Source organism: Passer domesticus, chromosome Z, assembly GCF_036417665.1.
Source record: "Passer domesticus isolate bPasDom1 chromosome Z, bPasDom1.hap1, whole genome shotgun sequence".
NCBI classification, from domain to species: Eukaryota; Metazoa; Chordata; class Aves; order Passeriformes; family Passeridae; genus Passer; species Passer domesticus.
This window is the reverse complement of record NC_087512.1, coordinates 21,448,526-21,472,906: the sequence shown is the minus strand read 5'-3', so window position 1 is coordinate 21,472,906 and position 24,381 is coordinate 21,448,526. Positions and strand designations below refer to the sequence as shown.

Here is a 24,381-nt window from a genome sequence, read left to right as displayed (position 1 = left end):
TCTCCTGAAGCTGTGTTTGGAGAACAATGACCAAAACATACAAACTGCCTATATAATTGAAGGTCTAAAACATTTCTTTCCCCACAAAGTTTGAGCTCATTCACTCTCAAGAAATTTGTGAAAGAAAATTTAACACCCCTCCAGTTCTTCAGTGTCCTTAAAATTTGGCCACACTTCATGTGATTATATGAAGGTATGAAGTCTTGCCTATTCCTCTCAAAATTAGAGCTGAGTAGGGAAGCAGAAAAATCCTAGAAGTGCTTAGACATGAACTTCATAATGAGATCATCATGATGGAAGTACCTGCACTTTCACACCTAGAATTCTAAAGGCAAGATACATTTGTTCTCTGTTTTCTCTCTTGACTCTCACTCCTAATAGTCTTTCTGTTTCATAACTATCCTTCCCAGAAACAGACATCTTGTGGACTTGTGAGAAAATAATGTTACTTTTTCACAGATGGAATATGTTCAAAGTAGCATTCTTGTATGGAGTGTACAGTTAGCTGTCTTGGTAAGCTGAAAGTCAGCAGATAAATACTCCTCCCTGGTGTATGAAGTGGAGTGGAACCTGAATGTCACCTATTGCAATGAAATTTTCTGGATGCCTATATCAAGACAACCCTTTCCAAAAGCATCAGTTGTCATTTAAACACTTGCAAATGGTTAAATGAGGCTGAGAAGTGATTAACAGGCATCATATATAGATGGTTTTACTGAATTCTTGATCTCCTGTTAACTTCTCGAGCTGGCATACAGCACGTAAAAACTGCCACTATGTGCTTTCAAAGTGAGTCTCTCACAGTAGGATAGAGGAAATAGTGCCCAATTTTTTCAGTCCTGATTTTCCCCTAAGTACTCCAATTTTTGCAATAGAGAACATTATTATGAATTGAGTCTAAGTGGGGGGAGGTGGCCAAGAATCAGACAGCAGAGGTGATATCCAAGAAACAGAATAAAGTAATAATAACAAATTACTTTAAAATAAAAAATGGGGCCACTGCAGATGTCTGATGAGAACTGCAGACAGAATCAGTACAAAGGATTTTTTCAGAACATTTTCTAATGCCAAATATAGATAAGTAACAGACAAACTGAATGCCAAAAATGCATAATTGATTTATTTCAGAAGGGGATTTGGGATTCTGAGATGTCTGTATATTTATCTGTGATGGGAAAATTGATATATGAATTGGAATGGAAAGCAAGAATTTTAAGTGACATTTAAAATTTAAATTACAGAAAAGCTTTTTATTAACTTTGTCTGATACCTTTTGTACTACAAATATGAGTTTTGAAATGGATTGATATAATCCTCTTGTGCTCTGAAGCTCTTGCTGCTAGTCTAAATCATCATCCTTTGGGAATGAAGTCAAAGCTCAGGTGAAAATTCAGGTGCAGAACCTGAGCTGCCAGCTGACAAGCCACAAGTCTTGTCAGATACTGGAAATGACATCTCTAGCTGGAAAGTTCTGGAAGCCCAATTTAAAAAATGCCTATTCAGAAGAAAACTGTGACCATGAATATTGCTTATCCTGAGTGGATCACTCAGGACAAAATTCAGTGAAATAGTTGTGACAGAAAACTATACCCTTTAAAAATCTGTAGGGCATTAGTCATGTCTTCCAGCCTTTACCATCAACATTCATAAATGACATAAAGGCCAATTAGAAACTGAAGATAAATTATGGTATAGGCCATATTAAAAAAAGAACAACTTTAATTTGGGAATTATTTGGTTGGTTCTTTGGTTGGGCTTTGTCATTACATGAGAAGTGGTATGAGGAACCATTTTAAATTAAGAACTGGATTTTATGTGGCTGACGGTACAACTTCAACAAAGCTGCAGAGTAGAAGTTATATTTAGTGTTTTGTGTCTCCTCAGGCTCATGGTTTTAGATAATCCTTCAAACCTGGTGATTTTGTGATTATGTTAATTCTGAAAGACACTGAGATTTGACTAGCTCTGGCACTATAAACTATATGAGCTGTATTACCTATCAATATTCTAAATTGACGTAGAAAATATAGCTAAAGAACTCATCTTTAATCTAATGGCTACTGAACTATTTGAATCAATCTTCCTAAATGCAACAATAGAGATATAATTGCCTTTTGTGCTGCATGGCACTTCTGCCTCTTTCACCCGTGACATAGAGAAGAAGATACAGTGGTCACAGGTATATCACAGTCCTTGCAACAGTTGCTGATATAGGGTTAAGACTAATGATGAGATTTGGAACAGGTTTGTGTCCTGATATCCTCTCCAAGCCTGTTAGAATTTGGAACAGAAGCAACAACACAGAACCAAAAAACTAATGGTATTTTACTGGCAGACTATTGCCGCTTATGTATTTGGAATAAACAATCATGTTCTGCAGCAGTGCTTTCCCAGATAATTCATCATCTGTGCCAAGATAGTGTGGTGCTTGGAGGATGGCTCCCTTGCCTGGCCATGCATGCACACGCATGCCCACACTCATATATTCTCTCCTGAAATGCTGTGTTCTGTTGCTCTCCTCCACTACACGGAGCAAACGTCATTGTGCTCTAGCAATGCAGACACTTGCACCAGAGCCAGAATCACCAAAACTGGTCATTCAGGTGAACTCTGTAGTGGAGATGCAGAGTGAACTGCCTATTGCAATCCTGCCTTGGGCTATGAATGCCCCTCCTGACAGCCCAGAAGGCTTTTCTAAAAAAACCAAAACATTACTGATTTTTTTTTTTTAAATTTCAGAAAGTCTTTCTATTTCCAGTTCCATGCTATGGCCCTCATAACAGATTTGTGTAAAAGCTTACTTATGAGGATACATATTACGTGAAGAAAACCCAAGTCAGTAATCCATTTTCCCACTGAAGCCATCTTTACTGAAATACCTCTGAGATGGCCACAAATCTGTTACAAAACAGTGCAAGTTATCTATTTCTTTAATAAATGAAGCATTTATAGAGATTTCCATAGAACACTTTTCTTAATCTTTTATCATATTCTCCTTAGCAAGTAACTCACTGGGGCTATTTTTCAGCTATAGAATGGATCTATCTCACATTTCATGTAGGGTTATTAAGACCATTACTTTTCTTAGACATTGGTTTATTGATGTCCTAAAGGCTCCTTCTCAGCACATCTTCTAGATACTCATTCAAGTAGATCCATCTTTTGCACAGCCTAAAAATGTTTTAAGACTTAATTTTATGTTGTCTGCTGCTTCTGCTGCAATATTTCTGATCCAGTCACCTATTTATTTTTCCAGTGGTGAAGAAGTATTTTGAAAATCTCTGGGGTTGAAGAACTAAATCTTTACCAATGTTCATATTTTTTAATATAAAATTTCACTGTGTTATTCAAAATTTTCTTCATGTTTTTCAGGTTAGGCTAAGTAAAGTTGATACTTGTTACCATGACAGAGTTGACAACAGTATGTAGAGAAAAAACCGTTGTAAATCAGATCCTGTACAATTTTCTGTTCAGACCCTTAATCTTGAATAGCAGTAACTGCTTTTTGTCTTGCTGTCCTGGTTTCTCCTGAGGAGACATTTGCAATCACACTGAAATTGAGCTGAGCTATCTATACCCATTAATGATTAAGGGAAATAAACCTGCACTGAATTCAATCTAAATTTAGCCTAACTGAGTACTAGGGAAGTCTCCTGCTGCAAGGCAGCTGATGATTGCATCACCTTTCCTGAACTACCTTTGCTGGGTGAACTAATCTGATAATTTAGATGGCAAATAATTGGAATAAAATAGTTGAAAGAGAAATAGCCCAAAGTTAATGAGAAACATAAGGTACTACAAACTTATTTTTTTACAGAAAAACTTTAAAATAAATATGCCACTGCTGTCAAACTAAATAGCTATACACAACAATTAGGGGAAAAAAGAATATACTAAAAGTAATTCAGGAATGAATAACATTGAAATATCTATTTGCATGCTGTTGTTGACAAATCTATTGCTGACAGTCCTACAGCTTTTCCTCTGAAATGATAATATGCTGGTATAGCAACCACAAATATTATTGGCAATAAAAATTTGTTTGTAGATTGATATGCTGCATTGAAGAAGTCTACTGATAATAAAGGTTTATCCATTGCAGAAGGGAACATTTTCCACTAACAATATTATATATTTTTGAAAAGTTATCAGTTTAAGAAAGGATTTAAGAGAACATGGTCTTGTTTTATAAGAAGTAATAAAATATCTGTTATCTATATTCTATAACCAGCCAGTTTTACAGACAAGAGAACTCCATCATTATGATCATCTTTCAAGAAAAAATATTTCAGCTTCCTGGCTTTCAACAGGTACCCTCCCTAAATTCTCTAATTATTCTTGCCAGTTGTACTAACTAACCTCTCGTCTTTATGCTGGTAATGAAATCTCTGAATATCTGGGATGCTGGATTCAGCTTCCAGAAAGTGGAAAGGTCTCATGGGAAGAAGAAAAATCATAGCAAGGTCAAAACAAAGTAACCAAGGATGTAGATGGCAGAATTCAACTGGCCAACAAATGAAGCCATTTTTTAAGAACAAGACATGCAGGAGCAAAGTGACACCGGCCCAACAGGAAGTTGAAGCTGATGCTGAGAAGGAAATGAAAACAAGTAGCAAAGGTTGTATTGACCTCTGAGGTAAAAAAGCTAACAATATGGAGGAGTGTAGCTACAAGGATGGTGGGGTACACATTAAAAAGAATATATATATGGTCCCAAGATCAAGTATATATTTTGCACCAGTTTTCAGAAAATGCAACACTCTTGTGATGACGAAGTAGGCTGGTAAATGTAAATTTACATTTTATCTTAGCTTAGAGAAGGAATGCTAAGGAGATGATGCACTTGAGAGTTTTGGATTTCAAAAAGGCTCATGCTTGAATCACAGGCACAGAAAAAAGTGTTTACAAGAGCCTAATGACAAGAGTGGAGCAATATTTGATTGCAAAATGGCAAAATGGCAATGTTCCTGGCTGTATTACAGGAGAGAAAAAATATTAAGAAAAGTGATCCAAATAACTGCTATCCTTTTAGCCTGATCTGAATAACATGTAAAGTATTATCATATGCTGAGAAGAATAATGGTTAAAGATACATAAAATAACATAAAATACATATGAGTTATCAAAGACAGACTGTGTCAACATTCATTTTTCATAAGGAAATGAAAGATTTTTCAGAGAAAAGCAACCTCACTCTGAATTTCAGTAAGATTCTGATATGAAATCACATAGAAATTATTAGTCAAACTAGAGGAAACAGGGGTGAGAACTCTGTAACTAGAAAAGGGTCTTGCTGTGAAGTAAGGCAAATTATCCTAAATTAGGCTCTAAGCTGCTTTGGTTTGGCTGTTCCTTGTACCAGAGTTAATTCACAATTTGAATTTACACACTTGTCTGCAGGATGCAGTTAGCTAAAATGTTCCCAAAGATGGCAGCCTATTTGGTTTAGTGAGGCAAAATCTAGAAGCATACCGGTAAATACACCAGGGTAGCAAGGGTGGATAGGGAAAATAATTATTTAGTCTCAATGAAAATATAAGCTAAGAACACATGAGAATGAATTGTCCATGGCTAGATATCAACTGGTCTGTAAATATTTCTAACTGGAATACTAGTCAAATGCCCATGACAAAATGCCAGCTAATTTTAGAATAGGATAGGGGTGTGTGGGGGAGGGTATCTCATTGCTTTTATCTGCTACTATATATGCCAAACAGTTTCTTACACCATCAAGCCACAGCCTTTAAATCATGTGACAACAGACTCCTTCACTCTAGCCTTTTCTTGCAGTAACACCAACGTAGAATCAAAGCCGCAGAAAGGTTTGGATTGGAAGAGATCTTTAAAGGCCACCCAGTCCAACCCACCTTCAATAAACAGGGACACGTTAGATTAGATAAGATTGCTCAGAGCCCTGTCTAATCAGATGTTAAATGTTTCCACGCACCACCTCCCTGGGCAACCTGTTCAAATGGGGTACCACTCTCACTATGAACAGATTTATTCCTTATATCTAGAACAACATGCAGTCATTCTTTTGATATGAAGTTCTGTCTTGTGCAGGCACACCATGCCAGGACATTAGCTACACTAACCACCCCACTACGCTAGTGAGATATGCCAGAGTATTGCTGCCCTGCAAGTGACCATCTGTGGGTTACAAAGGCAAGCACAACGCTGTCTTCGGCTGTGTGTGACACATGCAACTCCCACTGACTTCTGGTTGAATGATAGCAGTGGGAGTGTTGCATAGCAAGCAAACGCTGATAAACAAAGTACAAGTTTGGGCCTACTATGGAACACAGGGATGTATATTTAAATGAGAATTTCACCTTTTTATCTGAATTTGCCTCTGCCTTGACTGCGAGTGTTTCAATGTGTTCTCTGCCATGATGTGTTCATACAAAAGTCACAGAAATCAAGTGGAAGATTAGTAGGTGATATTTTATCATATAAGACTGAGCAGATGTGGCTTTAGGTTAAAGCTGAATTATTTACACTACAACTGTGGCAAATTAGTGTTTGCCATAGATAGTCTTCAGATGTGGTAATAATGGCAAGAGTAAATAGCTATATATCATTCTTTCCATGATAATATTATCTAATTACATTGTTGTCAAACTAAAATAACTGAGATGAGTAAGACTCTATACAGGTTACAAAGCGTCCCTTTTAAAAAAAAAATCTTTGTCTCCCTGGAATATGTACAGCACATGATACACATGCTCACAAGTTCTTCTGGAACTGGGCTATTTCATCAAGTACCCGTGCTTAGGAGCAATTACCATGTTCCTAGTGAGATTGTTCCAATGAAAGATTGTTCTTCCTGTAAAAATATCTTATATCTAGATGAAACCTCACTCAGACAATCTAGGAAATTTAATTTTTTGTTGTAGACTACAGCACAAAGAATTGGTGAAAGAAAATGAGATGGCTCAGAGGTTTCTGTTTTGTGATGCAGGCATCAAAGCTTATTTAAGATATTTTGCTTTGAAATGTGAGTTTTATTTCATAGGTCAACAAATTTTCCCTTAAACCATGCAATAATTCCTGATTTAGGTCAAGTTAAGTTTAGTAAAAGAGAGGTTTTAGTATGGTTTAGCATATTTTAAATGTATAATATGCAAAATACTTATTAATGAAAACTTAGAAATGGTGAAATTTACAAGTACTTTTTAATTCCTCAAAAATTACGGAAAAATGAAAATATATTTCTTCTGACTGACATTAAAATACAACAGTAAAGTTTGTTAAACTTAGCTGGGTTTTTGGGGTTGTTTTGTCCTCTTGAATGCTCTTCCCAATTGACCAGTCGAAGTACCTCTGATGAGTATTAGGAGCAACTGTATCTTTTCAGAAAGATCTTTCATCAATTCCACTGTCTAAATTAATCTTTCTGATTAGCCAGCTCTTCTTTTCAGATGCATAATCAAAACCCTTTGATTTTTTTTTAGTGTTAAAATTCCTAGCTATGCTGTAGTTCCTATCAAGACAAGAGCCTTATTCACAGCAAGACAAGAGCCTGTCTTGCTCAGTTTTCTGTCTCCAACATTAGAGGGGATGCCCATGTGACTGGCATCAATGTTATTTTCCATTAGATTTTTCCAGTCTTTCCATTTTCAATATAATGCATTTTCTTAACCTATTTTTCTTTGCCTCTTCATTAAATCCTAGTAGCTCTGTCTTGTAGTACTTTCTCTGTCCTCATTTCTACTGAGATGGCATCCTCAACATCCTGCTGCAGGGAGTCATCAATCTGCCACCTATTCTTTGAAAAGCCATCTCCTCATGCTGGTTTCACGTCCAGCTTTGTATGACAGCTACCATTTCTTTCCTTGGCAGAGAGTGGTTGTGTTTTTCCCTCTGTGCTTTAGTTTATTTCCGTTGGTTGAGTTTAGTATCTCACTTACCTATGCTATTCTTTTTTTCCCTCTTCATCTGAGAGCCTGAATCACATTTCTGCCCAGTCTTGATTGCACAATGAGGATTCCCAGCCTATCCAACTGGGTGTTGCATGGCAGCTATCCTGTGCCTCTTGCTGCCCTACTTTTTCTTCCCAGATTTATTTTCCAGATATGCCCACTCTGCTTCAGATAGTGATGAGCCTCAAAGTTATACAGCAGTATGCTGACTTCTGTTTTGTTTCCTATGTTTTCTAATTATAATTCATAGCATTTTGTTTGTTCTATGACTGCTTTCAGCTACTGAGATTATGTTTTCCTAGAGTTATCATAACCCCAAGTTCATTTTTCCTGAAATGACACATGAAAAACTATTATTAAAAAAAATAATTATTGTTCCACTTCAGAAAATGGTTTTATTTGGAAATATTCTCATTTTTTCCATCATGAAAAAACACATTTCTTCCACTGCAAAAAAAAAACAAAAAAACCTGGTCAGTTTTTCAGCAGAGGTCTCACTTTTGCTGGGTGCCCTCAAGGATGCACTTGCTGGGTGCTCCTGAGGTACTCAGGTCATACAGTGCTTTAGAACTCTCAAGTGCACCTCTTTGCAGATATTTTAATATCTCTGAAGTTTGCAATAGTAGGTTTGTTTCCCTTAGATACTTGAATATTGAAGACTTTTAATACATTTGTGTTCCTGCTCCTAAAGCTTCCCCAGATCTCTCTTAGTGCATGTCAGGCAGTGCTGTGACCCTGTCCAACACAGTGACACAGACTCAGTACTGTGTGCCTTCCATTTAGGCTTGCAATTTTCATGTAAGGCATGTGTTTTTAATGTAGATGCCATGTTTCACTGCATTATGGTCAGTTCTTTTATTTGTTTTGATGCTAAGGTTTCTAACATACTATATTGCTTGATTTCTAGCATGACCTGAGTAATATTTTCTGTATTTTTCACATTGTGATGTTGTTGCATGACATTGACTGCCTTCCCCCCACCTTGTTTCTGAGGTTCCTACTATGCCAGTATCTTGACCTAAAGGCTAGGCATTCTAATTTCACGACGCAGTTTCTTACACTGTGAATGAAAATCCATGTTTTCTATTTCTATTTCAGTTATTTCTATCAGGGATAAATGTAATGACATCTACAAAAGCTGTAGAAAACCAGCTTGCTTTGGCTGAATTATTCATTAACTTGAACATTCAAAAATATTAAAAAATTCTTGGTGTCTTGGAAAGTGAATAAGTGATTGGTTTTATTGTTTGCAAAGAGTAAAAAGGATTTTTTTCAGGAAAGGAAAGAACAGAGAATATAAAAATCTGGAAAAAAAAAGAGCCTGAATTTATTGTTTATAACATTTCTCAACAGTTTTCCTCTTATTTATGGTCATATGTGTTCCAAAAGTTATTGTTACAGTGGAATTCTACTCCAACCTTAGAAAATGTGTAGGAGTTATACTCCACAGTCCTACCTGGCCAACACTGTGGCACCTCCAAGTATCAACTCTCTCTCAAAGACATGACAGAGAGAGGAAGGCATCATTCCCATTTTCCTGGCCCTGCTGTCTCTGTCAGCCAGCTCAAGCCATTATTTCACACAGCAGCAATTCCTAGAGCCGTCTCTGTGCATCACTGCCCAGCACTTCTCAAGTAGCACTACTTGCAGATTAGTGAAAGCACAGAGCTCTAACCACTCAAATCTAGTCTATTCTGCAGAAACTCATTTTCACTGCCATATCTATTATTTTTAGAGAACGATTTTTAATGGTTTTCATATTGTGTTTTATTTTTTAGAATTCATGGTTGTCAAAACAAGGCTTTCCTAGTGCAGCTTAATAATTTTAATTATAGCCTTTATTTTGTATGTTAGTAGACACTATATATGAAGATAATTAGAAATTACTTAAAAGATCTGGGTTCTAGAGGCAGTAGAGGCCTTGCTGCAAGGTCACAATCGGCTCATCTTCTTTTTTATTTGATGATAATACACATTTACAGACGTAAAGTGCTGTAACATCTGGCACTGCTCTTTGGCAGAAGCTCTCTGGCCACAGAAAGAAGCACACAACTTTCCCAGGCATCTCCCAAGAAAGGCTGTGAGAAGATCAGAGAAAAGAATGAGAAACAATTCTTATCTTAATTTGCTGCGGCTGTTGTTATGAACATGTGGAATATGTTATGGGGATTTGTTTACCAAAGGGTGGTTTCCTAATTAGCCAGTGATGATGGGTTTTGATTGGAGGACCAATTAGGTCTATCTGTGCCATAACTGTCTATAAAAGCAATGGGTTTCTTAATAAAGAGATTGATCAGCCTTCTGTGAACCATTTAGTCAACTATTACAAGTTCAGGGACAGCTTGGGAGGATACCATTCCTTCTCTTTAAAATTCTATTAAAATTCTATTTCAACCATGCTCTTTAAGTTGTAACAATGGAGCCATATATAGGGAACAGTAAGATTTTTCTGCCTGTTCTAATTAGTGATGCTCCACATTGAGCTTTTAAAAGCATCCAACCAGCAAGTGAATACACCCTGGTGAATAAGGAGAAGGAAGGACCCATCTCTAAAACAAATTTCCAAATATGAAGTGAGTTTCTAGGGAGGAAAGTACGTTGATTTTGTATATTTGTGACTAATCCATGTCTTGTGATGTCAAGAGAAAATTGAAAATGCTCAAAGTTGTAAAAGGTGCTGGACTGGATTAAGCTTACAGATTAACAAATGCTATGGATTTAGACAGTGCCCCATGTAATAAGTAATTTTTGCTGATTTAGAGCAGAGACTCTTACCTGTGGAAATAGATCTCTAATAGGTAATGAATAATTGAATAGAAAACTCTCATATGACCCACTTTTTTTCATCCATTTTCTATCTGCAAACACTTTGTTTCTTCATGCAGAGGAGAAGAATGTGGCAAAAAGTTTTCTGCTGCATACACTGACCACTGTTTCAGCTGAGGGAACTTTCACAAAGCAATGCTCTAGTCTACTTAAAACGACATGTTCCACTATAAACATAAACAGGAATAGTACACACACCAGCATGAGATTCTTCTACATATTTAATCATGCTTGCATTACTAATATTCTGACAGCAAATGTTAGTTATTTACACATAAAGAAGATTTTCTGAGAGGAGACAATTTAAATCTATTTTACAGGAGAAAAACATATTCCATATGTCATTCAGATTTCTGAGGAGCCTTGCCTACTTACAGATCTACTGAGAATATAAAAGGGCCATGTCTATTTAGTGTGGTTTTACTCTTTAATTACAAAGAAGAAAAAAATGTCCACTTGAACTCTGTGTATCTTTTTCTAGTTACTTTTCTATCTAAAAATGTCTGGTATTAGCAACAATATACTAGGAATTCCTTGACTCTGATGTTAAAAATAGCTGATATCTTTAGGAATAATGCATATATAAGCAATTGTAAATTATGTGAATCTTGAAGAAATGCACATAAGCATACTGCAGCTTTGTTTTCTTTCTGAGCATGAAAATTATGAACACCCAGAGGACCAAAAATAGCCATGACCACCTGTGGCATGCTTCATGGCTTTGCTTACTAATAATTAATGACACATTTTGCTTCATGTCAGCCTGGTAATGCAAACCAAAGAAATGTCCCAAAGGTGGCAGAGTAAGTGGGATGCACCACTGCTAGGACCAAGTATTTTTCATATCAAAGCTCAACAGTGTCTAGACTTGTGAAAGAATGTAAAGAGGTGGAATGGGGAGTCTGTTAACTTCTCCTTCTAGACATGAAAGGACTCACACATCTAGTCTAAAAGATGCAAAAACAGTTGGGAGGGCTATTAGCAAAGATAGCCATCGAGAATCTGGAAAACATGGGGACAAATTAATCTCAAGCAATAATTTTGAAAGTGGGATTTAGTTCTGAAACATCCATTACACTTTTCCTTAGGTAGGCAGAGATTTTCCACTTCTAGGAATTGCCATCATGCCCATGGCTATTAACATAGGAATAGCTTGGTTTCAGGGTTCAAAATCTTTGTGGAGTGCTTTGGAGAGACAGTGTTATTCTGCCTGATGGAATGCTTCTGTGTTTTACATGTTTCAAGTGTCTTCTCCAGAGGCTTCAGCTTTACTGTTCTGGTCTGGGGACTGCATTTTTAAACACCAGACAGGCGGGGAAGGCCACGCAATGGTGTAATTTTCTTTGCCAATGAAGCTGGTTCCCAGTTGACCTGTGTTGACAGATGGCTGTCTTGTTGCACTGAGCCAGAAAGAAACTCATACCAAGCAGATACATGTAAGAAGTTCAGCCTTTCCACTATCTCAAGGAAATTAAAAGATGTGATTTTTTAAATCTTTAGGCACTGATTTAAATACAAAAAAACCTACTTTGCATCTTGTTTAATTTGAAATGTATCCAGAAGCACCTCTTGAAATTCTAATAACTGTTATAACCCATTATATACTTTCAATTTATTTATTATTCACTATATGTATTGTAATGCTACTGAAATAAAACTATCCTGAAATGGGGTACAGAAGAGTGTGTAGCACAAACATGCAAACTTCACTACATAATTTATGGGATGAACAAAGCCAGTCACTTCCCTGCTAGGAAGAAGTGACTTTTTAGGTGCTTATCTAGATACTGTAGTAAAAGGTTCAAAAATTTGATCTCCACTTTGTCATATACCCATGCTTTTCACATTTTGCCCCTTTACCTGTTGTTCATGGATTTCTAGGTGAGAAACTTCCAGAATCTGGCTAGTGGAACTCACATAAGGACTTCAGCAATGTACTACCCTTAAGAAAAATGAAGTTGCCCTTCCTCAGCTCCTAGCAATTGCCATGATGCATTATTTTTCTCTCTTGTGGTCCAGAGCTGCTACTGTCTGATGGCTCCTGTGGCATCACTTGTGCCTGCCCATCACACTTTTACTGTGGCACTCCATGCAACTCACCAGGTGATAAACCCTTCTTTCATTCAAATTAACTGGTTATGAATAGAAGCTTCTGGAAGGGAATGGAAATCAGTTTGGCTCCTTGGTGACTTGCTGTTGTCCGTAAGGACAGTCCGTGTTGGTCTGAGGACAAATTACTGTAGGGGTTAATTCAGTACGTAGGCATATATTGCACTTTTTTTTTTTTTAAAACATACTCATACTCCAGTTCTCTAACCTAACTCCATCTTGATTTATGAGGTGGACCAACAGTTGAGAAAGATTGTTAAAAGGCAACAGAAGCAGGAGACAAAAACAAGACAGCATATCCAAAAAGTCCAGAGATATAATGGATTAAACAAATACGAGGGAAAAGGTAGTCTGACCTATGGCTTCAGAGTCCTGGCTTTACTGATGATGGGACAAGTTAGTGCCTCTAATCTTCATTTCCATGAAACATTCATGCATTCTGATGCAAAGTAACTCTAATGAAATACTAATTTTACTGTACATTGATATCTCCGTTTTCTTCACAGGCTCACAGATATGACAGATATATGAGAGTTTTGCACCATCCTAGAGAAGTAGTCAGAGGTTAGGCAGTATGTCCTGAAGATCCTAAAAATCTGCAATGAAAACATTTTTATGTGCAATGAAAACAAATCTGTGGCTGACTGATGTGAAAACAAATATTGAGGAGCAGCTGAGGGAGCTGAGGTGTTGTTTGGAGGAGGCTCAGGGGGACCTCATGTCTCCTCTACAACTAACTGGAAGGAGACGATAGGTGGGGGTTGTCCTCTTCTGCCATATCTCAAGTGAAAGTGTGGAAATGGCCTTAATTTGCACCAGGTGTGGTTCATGTTACATGTTAGGAAAAAAAACCCAAGACACTGAAAGAGTAGTTAGGTATTGAAATATGTTTGCAGGGAGGTGGAGAGTCACCATCTTTGAAAGTGTTCAAGAGGCATATGCATGTGGCACTCAGGCATATGGATTAGATGTTTTACCAAACAGCTCGCTAAATAAAAACAGCTCCTGAGTCATCATGTCTAGTGACTATCTTTCAGAATCATCACATTACATAAACTGATTAAATGCTGATGTGAATGCAGTATGAAATGCTGATACACAGACTGAAGAGCTGGTGGTGTCTAATTGCTTATTAATTAAGCTACAAAAACACATTCAACTGCATTGATAGAACAATTTTGCTGTAATTGAAAAACCATCTATGTCATAAGGATATAAACACTAGAAAAAAAATGGGCACATGTGCTGGTTTTTGCTGGGGTGGAGATAATTTTCTTCATAGTATTAATCATGGACTATGTTTTGGATTTGTGCTGAAACCAGTAGTATTGATAACACAGGCATGTTTTAGCAGTTTTTAAGCAGGGCTTACACATCGTCAAGGCCTTTTCTGCTCCTTACCCAACTCCATCAACCAGAAGGCTGGGCGGGCACAAGGAGTTGGGAGTGGACACAGCCAGAGCAGCTGGCCCCAACTGAGTACAGGAATATCCTATCCTATATGATCTTGTGTTTAGCATGTAAGTCTGGAAGGAGAAAGAGGAAGGGGATCATTCCAAGTGACAGAATTTGTCTTCCTAAGTTGCCATTACATGTGATGGAACCCTGCTCTCCGGGGATGGATGAACATCTAACCTGCCTGCCCATGGGAAGTGGTGAGTGAATTCCTTGTTTCATTTTTCTTCTGTGTGCAGCTTTGATTTACCTATTAAATTGTCTGTATCTCAATACACAAATTTTCTCATGTTTACTCTCCACATTCTCTTCTGATCCTACCAGGAAGTCAGTGAGTGAATGAGTGAGTGGCTGTGGAGGGGTCCAGTGGCTCTCTGGAATAAACCACAACAGCAGACTAGCCCCTGAAATGACTATGGTAGTTGCTGTATGCAACTTAGTGTACAGATTAGTGGCAATCAATTTATAAAGGCCAGGTAAAATTGAGAGGTTCTTTATTTTCAGTTTGAGAGCAGATTAAATACAGGACCAAAACATCAATGTTGACTGAGCATGTAGTGGAATAATAGAAGAAACAGACCCAATACAGTTTCTAGAGTTCAAGATTTTTTGAGTTTTAAACAAATAAACTTTTCCTTAGACCCTTTCTGAAAACTAGCTCACTAAGAGCTCAGTGTTTCCAGTGATTTCTTTAGCAGACAGAAAACATTTCTGTCTATTATTATTCTCTTCCTTGGTCTCCTAATGCTTCCAATTCAAAGAAAGTCTTACTTCACTTTAACTTTGGCTTCTGTATGGCATTTCCTTGTGTGTGAGCTTGTAGCCATGAGTCCCTCTCACTCTCACTAGGTAGAGGTCACTGACTAATTGCGCCAGGGCATGTAACACCACCATTATCCCATGAACAGAAAGCTTCTTTAAGGAGAGAACTAGGCTCTATCTATAAAATTTGAAAACCTAGTCTTGAGAAATGAAGCCTGGAATTTTGCTATCACAGTTCAGTTATGAACTTCTGCAAACAGAAATCTTTAGCAGCCACAACATACGAGTGGAGGCTTTCCTCAGCTAATATAGAGAGTCCAGTGGGAGAAGGTTCCTTTGCTGCAAAACTGATTTATAGGTGAGAGAGGTGTTTTCCTCATGCATCTATATTGTACTTGGCAGCAGATATGGAGTAAGAAATAATTTTTGCTGGAAGGCATGTTGGCAACTTTAGAACTGCTTTCCCTTTTGCTCTCTGGTGTTTTCTGCTTTCCTTTATGATAGCTGGTAGGGGTAATCCCAAGTTATTTGCTGTTGTGCAGAGTTACAATAAAAGCAAGTCCTGTGATGCATAGCTATGATTCTGGCTTTTGATATTTCACTTCAGCCTTTGGACTGCTACGAAGTGCTGGGAAGCTTGGTAGCCTTTGAGGCACAGGAGCGTGTGTATTGTTTCTCCAGAAATAAGTATGTCTTCCATCATTGCTTCCAGTCACAGAATATGGAGTTTATTGAGCACTATAGATTTCTCCAGTTTCATGCACTAACTGTTAGCAATCACCTTACATATAGCTATGGACTGCAGCCCAACTTGAAATGAGGAACTTTGGAGGCCCTGACCTTGCACTAAGGTTTTAAGAGATGTGATCCCTAACATTCTTTAGCTCATGCCTGAAAGGCAAATGCTGCTTCCCCAAAAGTTAGAGTATTGTTCCAACAGCAGCACACTGCATGAAGAAAAATGACAAATACATTAATCAAGGCCTACAAGAGAAACAGATTGTACCTGAGTGAATGCAGCCTCTTTGTGCCACGTATGAAAATTAGTCATTTCTCCCCAATCATAAAGGGAGGTATAAATCTTACCCAAAATAACTTTCCCAACACTATTAAATTTACCTAAAACTGACCTGTGAGTAATTACCGCTGTTACAATCAACCACAAATCACCAAGCACAACCTCCTTCTATAATGTGACCAGCTCCTTCTTTGGGATTAATGCTATCTGATGGTCATTGTACCTCACCTTCCAAGTCAGTCGCTCCACCTAGATATGATTGCTTCTACCTATGGTATGAATGGAGGAGAATATTCTCCCTGCAGGAAGAGTAAAATTAAAAAGAGATTTTAAGGCAAAGAACTTGCAAGAATCCATTAAGGAAATGTTAGATATGACTTTTCCAGTTTGTGGAACTTTCAAAAAACCATAAAAGATTATACCACCTGAAGTTTCACAGCAGAGCACATACCCTTTCAGAGGCTGTGTATCACAACATTACATGCTCATTTTCAGAATATAGTATATTAGTCACTGCAAACTCAGCAGTTTTGGTAATGGATTTTTTTCAATATCTGACTTTTTCTCATTACAAAGCTTTTAGTTTAAATACATTACTTTGTCCTATTAAAGCACTGCCCTGGCTGTGTCTGAACACATGTCTGATCAAGTGCAAGGGCACACACCCTTGGAAAGTTGATCTGTGTAGTAGTGCAGAGAAACTTGGGAGAGTTTTGAAAACTTTAGAAGCCTCTCTTGAGAGATCTTATTCAGTCCAATGTTCTATGTCTCTCTTAGGACCACTTTCACATTAGCTGAGTATGTTTGTTTTGGACAGCAGCCAGGATTCATGGGTCACTAGGAGAGTGTCTTCTACTCAAATGAGGTTTACAGGGTTCCATCTCAATTCTACTGAATATTAGAATTTGAACAATGTGTTACTGACAACCAACTTTAATGAAATCCCACATGAAACAACATCAAATGACTTAAGGAACAAGATATGTATTGTAAAAATTAATCAGCTTAAATGCACACATTCTGCATAAAAATGTCATTATTAGCTAAATTTTACAGAAAAGATATAATAAACAAAAAGGTGGTAAATAATAGAACAATGATGTGCATTTAGTATAGCAGTAAGTAAAGAGCTTTAGCTGTATTAAGTCTTTAGTGCTGTCATCTGTAACAACTTGTTGCTTGCACTGAAATATAAAGGTCATAATATACTTTTAAAATATTCCACTAAAAATGGAATCTATTGATTTGATATGGTTTAAAATAACATTATCACTGACAGTGATTCTTAGTCTTTAAGGTTACTTTTAAGTCATGGGTTATTTGAAAACTTTTTTTGGTTGATTTCCTATTGGTTGAGATATTTTAAATGAGTTATGGTCGTTTGAAAACCTGATGCATCAGTTATATGGTTTCATATTGAACATATCATTGACCTCACGTTTGGGAGGTTACCTCTAGGTCAGTTTGGTGCACTTAAAATAGGAAAAGACCATCATCAGACTCCTGGTTGTAAACCTTGTATATATCTCCTACATTTGTACCTAAAACAAAAACCAGATTATGTCAAATATATACTAATAAAGCTCAAGTAGTAAACTGACGAATTAACTTGTGTCCCTTGGTCTTTTCTCAAGCACAGATTAGTTATAAACCTGGCTAACTTGTCATTTAAACTGAGTTTATGAGTGGTCGCATAAATGAAATAGCAGTGAATATACAGGCTATATTGATGAATATTCACTAAAAGTTTGCAGAGGTTTAATCTTTTCTTTTTTATACCAAGTTTTCTTCATTAATTTAACGCTACTACCTTTGGCAGAATTGTCCTTTACTGGCTTAAATCAAGAAGAGTACTGGGTGTCTGACAGGAAGAGTTATGACTGAGGAACCACAGGCTTTTACACCCTTCTGGCTATATGACTACTACAGTGAAGGGGATTGATGAAGGAGAGAAGACAAAAGCAGAAAAGAGAAAAGCAGAGCTAGGAAATGGATTGGTTTGAATAGGTACTGAGACCCTCCAGTAATGCCCACCACTTAGGGGTTAAATTACAATACTATCCATCTCACAAACTCATTGTCATACAATTTCCTAGCACATGGTTTTGTTCTGACAACAAACTAGCTAGTCAGTGAACTGTGGCTGTATACAGAATTTAGTAGGTATGTCAAGACCTGAAGTGTTTTCATAATCTCTGCATCTTGTCTCAGATGACCTGTGCTGCATCCATCTCTCGGCATAGGCCCCGTATGATTGGAAGGGTAGAGACAACTGAACAAAGCCACTTCCTTTTTTGTTTTTTTTAAACCTCTGTAGGCTGCTACAAAGAAAATCATCACAGGATCCTACAAAGTGCCAACAATATAGGGCAAAATAACTCCTGAACAGTTCGTGGTACACAAAAAAATCTTGAGCTAAGTTTCCAGAAATGGGAGTTCCTGACACTAGAAATTTTGCACTGCAATTTACCTCAACTGAGATTAAGACTATCTGATATTCTATTTATACTGCTTTATCTTGGAGTCAGAGTGGGCACTGGAGCTAGAATGGGCAATGGGAACCATGAAAATACATTTCTAACAAACCCAGCTCTCTGAGGAGTTTTATTCCCACTTCAAATAACCCAACTACAGAATGGACCTAACAGTAAATACTTCCTGGTCTTGTGTGGATATGAGTTATGAGGCTTTGCTCCATAGTATTTCAAACATGCAAATTTATATAGTTTTTTATAATAAAAGTTAGGCATTCAATGCTGAGTAGAGGAAAGGCATTACATTATTATTTCCAGTTTTAAACATATTTGTTGAAGTTATGTTTCCCCACTGTGGAGATTTCTTAAAAATAGTAGGACTCAGGTTTACTCCAATAAAGTTATTGCAGAGGTGTCCATTTTTATCAGTGAGCATTTGTTAAATATAGCAAATTTGGTTTTTTCCTTAACTCGTGCACGTACGTGATTCCTGTGTACACTGTCATCTTCTGCTTTACCATGGATAGTTAAAACACATGAATTCAGTTTTCACCGTCTTCTTGGGCTAAGAAACTCTCAGTCTGCTTTGAGGCTTGTAGTGGGAATCTTGCAAATTTGTTTCTCATTTATTTTTTCTTAAAACAGCCTATTCCCAGGGAAAAATGACCTTGTTCGAAGAGAAGTACTGGTTAAATCTCAAAAAATTACTCAAGGAAATCCTGGTGGCTCAAAAATGGATGGTGATGAAAATACACTTTCTGTAAGTTTTCTTTACAGAACTCCATGAGGTGACTGCACAGTGCTGGAAGGTTTCTCCTGTTCTGTGAGCCTTTCCTATTATGTTTTCCAGACAAATCTGCTGTATGATATCCCAAATCACAACAGAAATTTTACCACTGCATGTGGTAGACACATGCATTAAGATGTTGATATCTTTGATAATTGAAACTTATAGGATCCATTTGGAGTCTCCTTGCTGAGACTATGTTTAACCTAGTGGGTCTGAAACCATGCCCAGGCTTCTTGACCCAAGGATGTGCCTTCTCACACCTGTGCTATGATGACATGAGATACAGGAATTTCTCTGGAACTGGTTTCTTGAGAAGAAACTTGGGTATCCAAGTCAGAAGGAAGCCATACTATCTTTCTAACAGATTCCTCCCTTTTAACAGTCAGATGACCCTGGTATACATTACTGGCTACAGTCATTCCACAGCATATTTGAAGATTAATCAGAAATGTATTTTTTAAAAATTTTACTCTGACATCTCATTCAGATGCCATGTATTTTTTCCTCCTTTTGAACAGACCTGTCGTTAACTGAGCAGGCAACAGTATTTTCCGTAACCCTTCTCTCTTTATCACAGACCTTAGAAAATTTGCTGTTGTTTTGAAAATAATGGATGGACACTTAAAAACATATACGAATGGCCGATTGCAAGAAGATATCAAACCAAATTTGAGGATTAAAAATCTTCTTAGCAAAAGAGCAAATAGTTGCCATAATGACAGTCTTCATAACCATTCTTTTTGTGATCCTTGGATTCTGAGGCCTGAGTAATTTTCTACCTTGTAATTTTGAGAAGATGAAAACTTCAGTACTGCAGCTGTTTTCTTCAAGAAAATCTATGGCTGTGGAATTATAATACATATGGTAATGCTACATTAGTGTAGTATTATTCACATCACTATAGTTAAACTTGGGTCAGCACTTCCTTTTAGACTCTGTGAAGTTAGGGTTTGTCCATGCACATTTCCTTTTAGCTGACTTGGAACATCATGGCTCAGCCTTATAACTATATTTGCTTATTTTTTTGCAAAGCTGTTTAAAAAAACTCTGATCAAAAGCTCTTAATCTTATGGCTAAGTGTTACTAGCTCTCATTTCAAAATATGTGGCATATTTAATTGTCACTGAAACCCTTTTCTGATTTGTAACTTCAGAGACAATATGTTTTTGGAATTAAAGTCCTAATATAAAGAATTTTTCACTTAAATTACTCTCCATTGGTTTAGCTGCCCATATAAATGCATCTTATTAACACTCAAAGTGGTGAGAAAAGGTGAGATACTCTGGTTTTCCTCTTAATCAGCTTTATTCTATTTAGAAGCCTTCAAATCCTGATGAACTGGGAAAATGCAAATATTCAGTTATTGAATCCCTTAAATTAGTCGATTGGAGGCTATCACACTTCTCATGGTTTAACCCCAGCCAGACACCAAGTCCCACACAACTGCTCACTCACTGCCCCACCAGCAGGATCAGGGAGGTAATCAGAAAGGTAAAAACCGGAAAACTCACAGGTTGAGATACACACAGTTTAATAAGGAAAGCAAAAGCCCCACACAAAAGCAAAATGAAACAAGGAATTAATTCACTGCTTCCCATGGGCAGGCAGGTGCAGCTGATGTCTAGAGCAGCTACCTGGAAGAGAGGTTAGAGTTAAAGGAATAAAGTAGGTATTTATTGGAAGGCCTTTAAATGATACACCTTGGGCAGCACAAGAGCCTGGCTGGGGCTCTGCCCAAGCTGGACCCCAGAGGGACCCAAGGTGGACGATGGTCACGAGTTTTCACACTTTTATAAGTTTTGGTCCATTTACATATTGGGGTTAATTGTCCAATTACAGCTTCAGGTTTGAAGTCCCATCCTCCCAGACTGCTCTCCTCAATTTGCTGTTGTTTGTACTTTTTGGGCCTGAAGCTGCAATGGTGTCCTTGGTTCTCAGCTAAAAAGATTGTTTTGTCTAATTAAACTGTGAAGAGAACTTGCTCACACTTTATATGAAGTTCAGAGTTACACACTAAAGCAGTACAGAATCTGGAAAATATGAAAGCTAAAACTTAAGGCATCACAGCCATCTCCAGGAGAGCAGGGTCCAATCACACATAATGGTGACTTAGGAAAACAAACACCCCAAATATTCCTCCCCTTCCTCTTTCTTCTCTCATTTTGCATGATGCCACATGGTCTGGAATATCCCTTTGGCCATCTGGGGTCACCTGTCCTGGCTGTGCCTCCTCCCAACCTCCCAGGCACTCCCATCTCCCCTGCCAGTGTGGCAGAACAAAAAGCAGAAAATGCCTTGTCTCTGTGCAAGTCTTCAGCAATAACAAAACTATCTCACATTATCAACCCTACGTTCAACACAAATCTCAAAAGCATCCTCATGTTATTCACTGTGAAAAAATTAGCACTACCTCTGCCAAGGCCGTCACAATACTTCATGATGCTTCTGGAATTCCAGAGAGTAGAAACATAAGACAGTCTTTATAAATATTCTTTTCTCCAAACACTTCCAGCTTCATTCAGTAAAATCATTATTTGTTTAGATAGCACTCCTTGGTTTCACACCTTTCTACTTTTGAACCCACTGATATATTTTTCTGTTGTAATCAGGTGTTGATGTTTTCCTAAGCATTACTTCAGGGACCAGGAAGGTGAGCCAGAGAAATATGATGAATGACAGAAAGGAGAAAACATGCCTTTCACAAGCCCTGGCTTATTTGGGCCCATAGCCATTGTCTATGCTTCCTCCTCAATAGAAAATGTCTGCTCGTCTCTATTTATCACTGCTAGCTGTAATTAATTTAATAACCTGGTTTGGCAATGCACAATATTCCAATGACCCCAAAGTATGCCCTACAATTGGGCTTAATAGAAAAGGACCTTGGAGATGACATATGAACAATTTTCTATAATAGTTTTCTTGAGAAATATGATTAATTTGACCTACTTCTTAGATTCTGGGTAATTTTAATCTAGCCAGTAAAAAAAAAAAAAGTTGTATAACATGCACAGCTCCCTTTTTTCTCTCTTATGTCTAGACTGTATTCCCTCTTCTTTTCCTACAAGCAGTAGAATAGTAAGGGCTTTTCTAAACACCTAAAATGTCAAGTATGGTGACTCATATGGTCAGTTTACAGTAACTAACTCTGAGCTTGTATATAACTTTCTTTGGGCAATCTGCATCTTCCTGTGATGATGACCCTCTCTGCTTACCTTTATTAGTGCCAGGTAGTTACAAAATCTGCCAAAATTTTTCCAGTCACATAAATGTTGTACATAGAGTATGGGGATGTCCATTTCTACCTGTTAAAAGTTCAGCATACACACTAGTCACACCGAGGGATTCAGATTTCTGTTTTTTTGATAAAATGTGTTTTTGAATCCCATTTTACCTAATGTGGAAAGATACTTTACTCTCAGGTGTTTAAGCATACTTTTATTCCTAGTTAAAATGAAGTTGAGCTCTCTTTCCTGCCTTGTCATTTAAGACAAGTGATTGCTGGCAGTGTTTCCACTTTGCAATCTGCAGCCACTCAGAAGATGTCGCACTATTTCTTAGGCTTGGCTGCATCTGACTATTGGTCCAGCTAATCCCTAAATAAAGAAAAAACTGTGCAGAAAATGCAATAGCTGCAGAGCAGCAGAACTGGGAGAGCTTGGCATAAAAAAGGCTTGCCAAGCAAGGATCCTTTGTTCTTTATTTTTCTGAGGGATGAAACCCTAGGTTTTTTTTTTACCAATCTCAGGAGCTTCCCATAAATTTTATACTTCTGACCAGCAGTTGCTTGCAGATTCCATCAGCACAATCTGGAGATTGGTTGTAGGTTTTCTTGAGTATAGCTTTATTCAGGTCTGATATCAGGAGAGCTATGGATAAATATATTGTGTTTGGTTCAAGAAGAGCTCTACTATTGTCCATGTAAGATACAGATGAACTTTGTGTGTGTTTTTGTGTGTGTGTAATCCTTAATATTTCCTAATGTCCCTTATGCACTCTTTTTTCCACATCCTTTTCAACTTGTTCAGGTTTTTTTCCCAAACCTGACATCATTGAAATTGCTTATGTAGTTGAAAAGTGGCTATATCATATATTGTAATAATTCTATATAACATGTAGTAGGATTTTCTTTGTACTTAAGTACACAGGGTTTAATTTTACACCCATTCTCTGCAGCTGTAAAGGCTACAGCAAGTTTAGGCTTTCAGTGTCTATACTTCTGTCCCTTTATTCTTGGACATCAACTTGTCAAACGTGTCTGTCTTCACATGAATTACTGTGATATGCTGCCCACACTGGGTTCTTACTCCCTTTCTTGCCTTCTATTTATGACTTTTATTCAATAAGTGATGTCCATCTTATACAGTCTGGCCTGCAAGGATTTATATCTGCTAGGACTTGCAGTGGCTTCCATAACAAAATCCACAGTCTGAATTTTGCAGTTAGGGTCTATAGTGTGTGGGTGGAGAACTGAGTGAGAGCTACAGATGAGGAAAGTTGCTGATGGAACACCCAAGCCTTCATCTAAAACTCTGCCTTTTCACAGCTTTGATACCCTACTCATCTGGGAAGCACCTACTTCTGCTCAATACTTAGAGCTCTCAATCCCCTCCTGATGTGATGCATCTATATGTTGTTGCAAACAAAGTCTATGTCATGCTTTCCTTCAAAAACCTATCTGGAAGTGACATTATTCTCATTTAGATAAAATACCTCATTGGAGACATTTTACATTGGATTGTTTAGAGTTGACCATATTTTTCACATGGATTAAATGTGATTTGACCAAATATATAAATAAACATCAGAAAACAGATTATCTCCCTGTTTTCTATGTGTAGACGAGTCCTTTTTGTACCAAGACACGCAACAGCATTCACACTTTGTTCCTTTCTAGATTCCAAATAATCTTGTTCTTTTGAGCACAAGGAAACACACTCCAGAGAAATCTCAGAGGTGACAGTACCTTGGGTCTTTATTGATAATTGTTAGAGCAGCGTCCAGAAGCTGATCTGGAACACAGAGCAA

General features: G+C 37.5%; 2 long non-coding RNA genes across 2 annotated transcripts in view; both read left to right on the top strand.

The window, feature by feature from the left end:
- Positions 1-24,381, top strand: part of LOC135290861 (uncharacterized) — a 119,947-nt gene that overhangs the window by 93,793 nt on the left and 1,773 nt on the right. The gene's annotated exons all lie outside the window — the stretch shown is intronic.
- On the top strand, positions 13,910-19,263 carry LOC135291043 (uncharacterized). The gene is made up of 3 exons (XR_010353911.1): positions 13,910-14,512; positions 17,912-18,099; positions 19,212-19,263. It is a non-coding gene; the product is annotated as an uncharacterized LOC135291043 (long non-coding RNA).